The sequence below is a fragment of the Triticum aestivum genome, chromosome 7A, assembly GCF_018294505.1.
Source record: "Triticum aestivum cultivar Chinese Spring chromosome 7A, IWGSC CS RefSeq v2.1, whole genome shotgun sequence".
NCBI lineage: Eukaryota > Viridiplantae > Streptophyta > Magnoliopsida > Poales > Poaceae > Triticum > Triticum aestivum.
The window spans coordinates 158443157-158449061 of NC_057812.1; positions in this window are offsets into that span (position 1 = coordinate 158443157).

Genomic DNA, 5905 nt, shown 5'->3' on the forward strand with positions numbered 1-5905 from the left:
TATATTCTTCATGGAAAATGCTTCCATGCACAGGACTTCTTCATTCGCCAACTTGCTGAATCAGGCTCTGATCTATTTGGCTTGAAGTTCTATGCCCCATGGGTCATGCGGCTGATCAAACTTCACTCCACTATCTCATATCAGCCATCTGCTCGCAATCATCGGATTTTTCTGCCTGATGTGGATATGTCGATTGAAGCCATCTATCCTGAGCCTGCCAAGGAACCTCTCAGTCTTCAGAATGCAGAGCATCAAAGTTTCACTCAGAATGTTGAAGGCGTGGAAGCCGTAACTCGTGTGTATCCTTTGGCTGGCACTACACGTGCTCCGCATCCTGCTCTCACTGAAGCCACTGACAGTACAACTGCTCCACGACCCAAGAAGCGCACTCGTGTTCTCAACGACCGAGAGCTTCTTGTGGCTCTTCATCAAAAACAGGATAGGCATCATGACTGGCTGAAGCGTCAGATGCATAGCCTCTTGGTGGATGTTAATCACATTCGCAATCTTGCCACCAAGAATGCTTTTGTTGCCCATGAAACCTCTCGCCGCACATGGAAAGGGCTAACGCTGATGTGTTCTGAAGATGATCTTCAAGAGGATGGCTTCACTGAGCGATTCAAGTTTGACTCCACACCTCCTCGAAGGGCAATGCTGCGACGAACTCCATCCCTTGAAGACTCTGAGTTCTCTTCCTCTGCTGCAACTGTGAATGCCAGAGTGATCGAGGATGAAGACGATGCTACTTCACCGCCACCTCCTTCAGCACGCTTCGACTCTACTCCAAGCTCTTCAGCACCGCCAAACACCACCAACGCCCCTGCTGCTTCACCTACTCCTCATGGGAACGAGTAGATGCTCCATGTCTTCAAACCTTTTTGGTCCTTACTGACAAAAGGGGGAGAAGCATATGAGGTTGATAGTCTTCAAGCGGGTCCATATGGGCGGGTGCTTTATATTTTGCTTCGTGCTTACAACTCTCGTTTTGCTACATTTGATTCTTTGAGTTGTAACACTTAAACTCGATGGTCGTTTGCTACTTATCTGCCACCTTGTGTTGCGATGATAAATTCCGCATGTGCGACAATAAATTCCGCACTTAGATCATTCTGCAGACATCCATTTTCCATTATGCATGTCATTATCTTCATATACTTTCACATGCATAGTGGATTGTCATCATAAGTTGAAGTGGATCTCCACAAGTACAACCTGCCATGTGCATTTGCATTCCAAAAGCAAATTACTTATATGCACATCTTCAGGGGGAGCGCTTGCAACTTATGAAGACAATTCCTTATCCTTTATAATTTCACAGATTATATTCCCCGTTGAAAACTTCAACTAGTTTGTCATCAATCACCAAAAAGGGGGAGATTGTAAGTGCATCTAGTGCCACCCCTAGTTGGTTTTGGAGTATTGACGACAAACCTAGTGGAGGGACTAATGTGTTTGTGAGAATTGCAGGATAACACAGGTAGAAGTCCCTCATTGATTCGGTTTTCCTACCAGAGATGACCCCTAAAAATGTATGAAGACATTGAAGTCAAAGGTGGTATATGAAGATATTCACATTGAAGACTATTACAAGAGAAGACACCACATGAAGCCTATGGAGCTCGAAGACTTAGATCTTTTGTAGTTCTCTTTCTTCTGTGTTGAGTCATAGGAACCACCGTACTATTAAGTAGGGTCCAAGAGAACCAGTCAGAATGACTGAAGTGATGCTTAAACAAAACCTATGTCTTCGAGTGAAGACTTTGAGAGAGAATCTTGTCCAGAGTCGGGCAAGTCAGCTTTGCTTGAAGCCCAAGTAAAGTTGCCGTGTGAGATTGAAATCTGACCGTTGGAACACGTGTCAGTTCCTTAGTGACCCAGGGTCATTTCGGACAAATCAGGTTGGGTTGCCAAGTGGCTATAAATAGCCCACCCCCTACAACCATAAACGGTCGGCTGCTCAGATTCAGAGTATGGCTTTTGTCGTTTGAGAGCAACCCACCTCGAAGCCTTTGAGAGAGAATTCCTTGCGAGGATAAAGCCCTAACCACCCAGAGCCAAAGAGAATTAGGCATCACTTAAGTCTTCTTGTCTGTGTGATCTGAAGACTTGTTACACTTGAGGACTGTGCATCCTCCAGCCGGTTAGGCGTCGCATTCTGAGCATCCAAGAGACATTGTGGATTGCCGGTGAACGAAGTCTGTGAAGGTTTGGGAGTCTACCTCGAAGACTTACCAGAGTGATTGGGCGAGGTCTGTGTGACCTTAGCTCAAGGGGAATACGGTGAGGACTGGGTGTCCTGAGCTGCGTGTTTAGGACTGGGTGTCCGGGACTGTGTGTCCTAAGGTTTAAATACCTAGCCGCCCTAACCAGACGTACAGTTGTCACAGCAACTGGAACTGGTCCAACAAATCATTGTCTTCAGCGAGTCACTGGTTTCATCTTCCCTTCCCTTTACTTACAGTTACTCCTTGTGAAGTCATTGTATGTTCGCACTATCTTTTCCTTTCACTGAGTGACTGCGTGTTCTATGTGGCTTCACAATATCTTCCTACCCGATCCTTACTATGCTATTAGTCATTGTGCTTTCACTCTATTGAATACTTGACTATGGCTTGCCTAGTGTAGTCTACCTTCCACTGCAGGGTAATAGGTTTATTTCTATCATTTGTCTTCATAACTTCCACGTTTTGAAGACTTTCATAAAAATTGCCTATTCACCCCCTCTAGTCGATATAACTCACTTTCAATGGAGCTTTGGGGGATGAGCGAGTTTTACCAGGCAGTTGGGGACGCATAGTTTCGTCCGTCCTTATAAAGGGATAAGGATTTACCTTTTTCTACCCATGCCTTCTTCCTCCTTGCTCATCCACTCCTGCGAACCCGAGCTCCAGCGCCCAAGTCCACATCCTCCTCCTCAACCTTCTCCAATCATGTCCGGAGCGGGAGGCAAGTGGATGGTTTCCGCTGTCACGAAGGGACACATCGAGAAGCTGCGCGGGGCCGGATACTTAGCTGCGGACATCGCGCACCGGCTGCCCGCCGCGGGGCAGATCGTTCCTACCCCGGAACCTTACGAAAGGGTGGTTTTCCTCACCCATTTCATCCGCGGACTGGGGTTTCCCCTCCATCCATTCGTCAGCGGCCTCATGTTCTATTATGGGCTGGATTTCCATTATCTGGCCTCGAACTTCATCCTCAACATCTCGGCATTTATCATCGTGTGTGAGGCCTTCCTCCGCATCAAGCCCCAGTTCGGCCTATGGTTGAAAACCTTCAACGTCAAGCCGAAGGTGGTAAGCGGCCAGCAGGCGGATTGTGGAGGCGCCATGGTGAGTAAGATGCCCAATGTTACATGGCTCGAGGGCTCCTATATATATGGAGACCATAAAGGGGTGGCAGTCGGGGTGGTTCTACATCACTGAGCCGCGCGACGTGAAATGGGCGGCGGCCCCCGAATTCCGATCCGGAATCCCTACGCGGATCACCTCCTGGAAAGAGAAGGGCCTGCTCAGGGGTAATCCGGTGGAGCTGACCGGACTCCAGACCTGCATCCAAAATATGATAAACAGGAAGCTCAAGCTTGTCAACATAGTCCAGGTCATGATCATCCGCCGGATCCTCCCGTGTCAACAACGGGCGTTCAATTTGTGGGAATTCGACCCGGTCTAGCACCAGACCATGACGGAGCTCTTCGACACGACGCACAAGGACGTCTGGAAGGTGATGTTTAAGAGTGCCGAGGTTCCCCCACCCCTCACCGAGGATCGCGGACTCAGCGTGCAGCGTCAAGCTGGCGCGGTAAGCTCTTTTATTACTTATAGGGTATTCATTTTCCCCAGTATAACCATTGGCGGGATCTAAGCTCCCATACCTTTGACAGGAATGGCTAGAGACGGCCGAACAGATCGACTGTCCGGCCCCTCTGCCCGAAGACCCAGCTGACACTCGCGTAGCGGAGATGCTGGTTCCAGCACCTTACGTGGTGCTAGAGAAGAAGGCCAAGAAGAAGGCCACGGGAACCCGAAAGAGTTCTCGGCGTCAGGTGGTATCGGACTCATCGTCCGATGACTCTGAGACGCACTCCTCCCGTGAATACGAGGAGGAGGAAGAAGAAGGTTCTCCCCCTCTAGCCGGGGGAGAGAAGAAAAGGAAGGCCGCCCCAACCTATGGGGCCGAAGGGTCCAAGAAGGGAAGGACTCTCCCTTTGGACTTTTCCACCACCGCCGCCGACAGCAAAGACGAGTGGCCACCCAGGGCCAAGCCCCTGGCGAAGTCGTAAGTATTCGGATACTAGATTAACTCATAGCACACTTTTGTCGCACTGCTTCCCCTAACGCCGGATATGATCATGCAGCCCGCGTCGAGCCCGCATCGACGTGTCCTCGTCAGACGATTCCTTGGATCCGTCTGCCATGAGTAGCGGTTTGCCTCCGCCCTCCTCCACCCCTCCCCGCACGAAGAATGCCGAGGTGTTTTTTTGATACCTATGACAGTGGGAGAGGCTCCCACTGTGAAATATATTACCTTTCAAACATTTACATTACATTGTACAAGGTGTTTACAATGGGCAACCCTGGCCACTTTGTGGCAAGGGGTGGCAAGACTAGCAACAGTAGACTAGTCAGAGGGAAGGGAGTCTAATAAAAGGAAAATGAAGTCCTTCATATTTTCTTTGACCCTATATTGAAGAAGACCAAAGTCTGTTTTAAATCTTAGTAGCCATGAGTTGTAGGAGGGGTCGATTTATATGAATAATTTGTCATTCCTCTCCTTCCAAATACTTCAAGATGCCTGAAGGAATGCCTCCATGAACATAGGTTTATTCCAGTTTTTCTTAGCCGTTTCCAACCAGGGTAGTTGCGTGGTATGTTTTCTGGATTCATCCCAAGTCTGGACCAACACTATTTAATAAATGGACAGTTGAGGATCATGTGATCAACATCTTCTTAGGCATGACCACAAAGGAGGCAGCTTAAATCGTCTCCAACATTATAATGCCTTCGCTTGAGTATGTCTCTAGTATTGAGGCGATCGGAGAGGAGAAGCCAACCGAATACTTTTATCTTGACTGTAACTTTGGATTTCCACAACCAATGGTACGTCTTGTGAGCTTTGACATTTCGGAAGCAGAATTTATAGAACCTTCTAGCAGTGTATTCAGTTGTCCCCCAGATATAAGACCAAACATCTTTTATGTTGAGCCCATTGTCCAAGGTGACGTGGGCAACAAGGTGTTGAATATTTCTGACCTCATCATGCGCTTGCGTGGATAAAGGAAGGTGGAACGCCTCATCGAGGGAGGTGATAGTGAGAAATTGTTGCACAGATATATGTTCATTTCGAGCAAAGGAGAAGGCCCTTGGGTGAGAGTCAGATAAGATATCTTCAAGCCATAGGTCCTTCCACATGAGTACTTTGTCGCCACGGACAACCTCCACTTTGGATATGCCACGATAGATTGGAGTTAATTTAAGAACATCTCGCCACCAAAACGAACCACAAGGGCCGGAAGCATGTGGTATCTTGTCGGAGTAGTAAGTAGACCAAATGAGGTCAACCCAAGGTAGATCATGATGGTTGTAAAATTTGTGCAAGTATTTGAGTAGGAGGGCGTCACGTTGGATCTTTAAGTTGATGATCCCAAGACCTCCACTATCTTTTGGGCGACAAATCCTATCCCAGGCAACCAAGGAGTTGCATTTCTCCCCTTGCTCAGTTTTCTTAGTGCAGAGGCATTTCCGACGGATCTTATCAAGTAGCTCCAAATTTTGGGGGGAAACTTCAACGTGCATAAGGCGAAGATGATAAGTGAGGTGATGACTGTGTTTACCAAAGATAGCTTTGCTCCGTACGACATCATCGCCAAAGTAGAAGTCATTCTTCGTTCAACAGAGCACACCAGTGG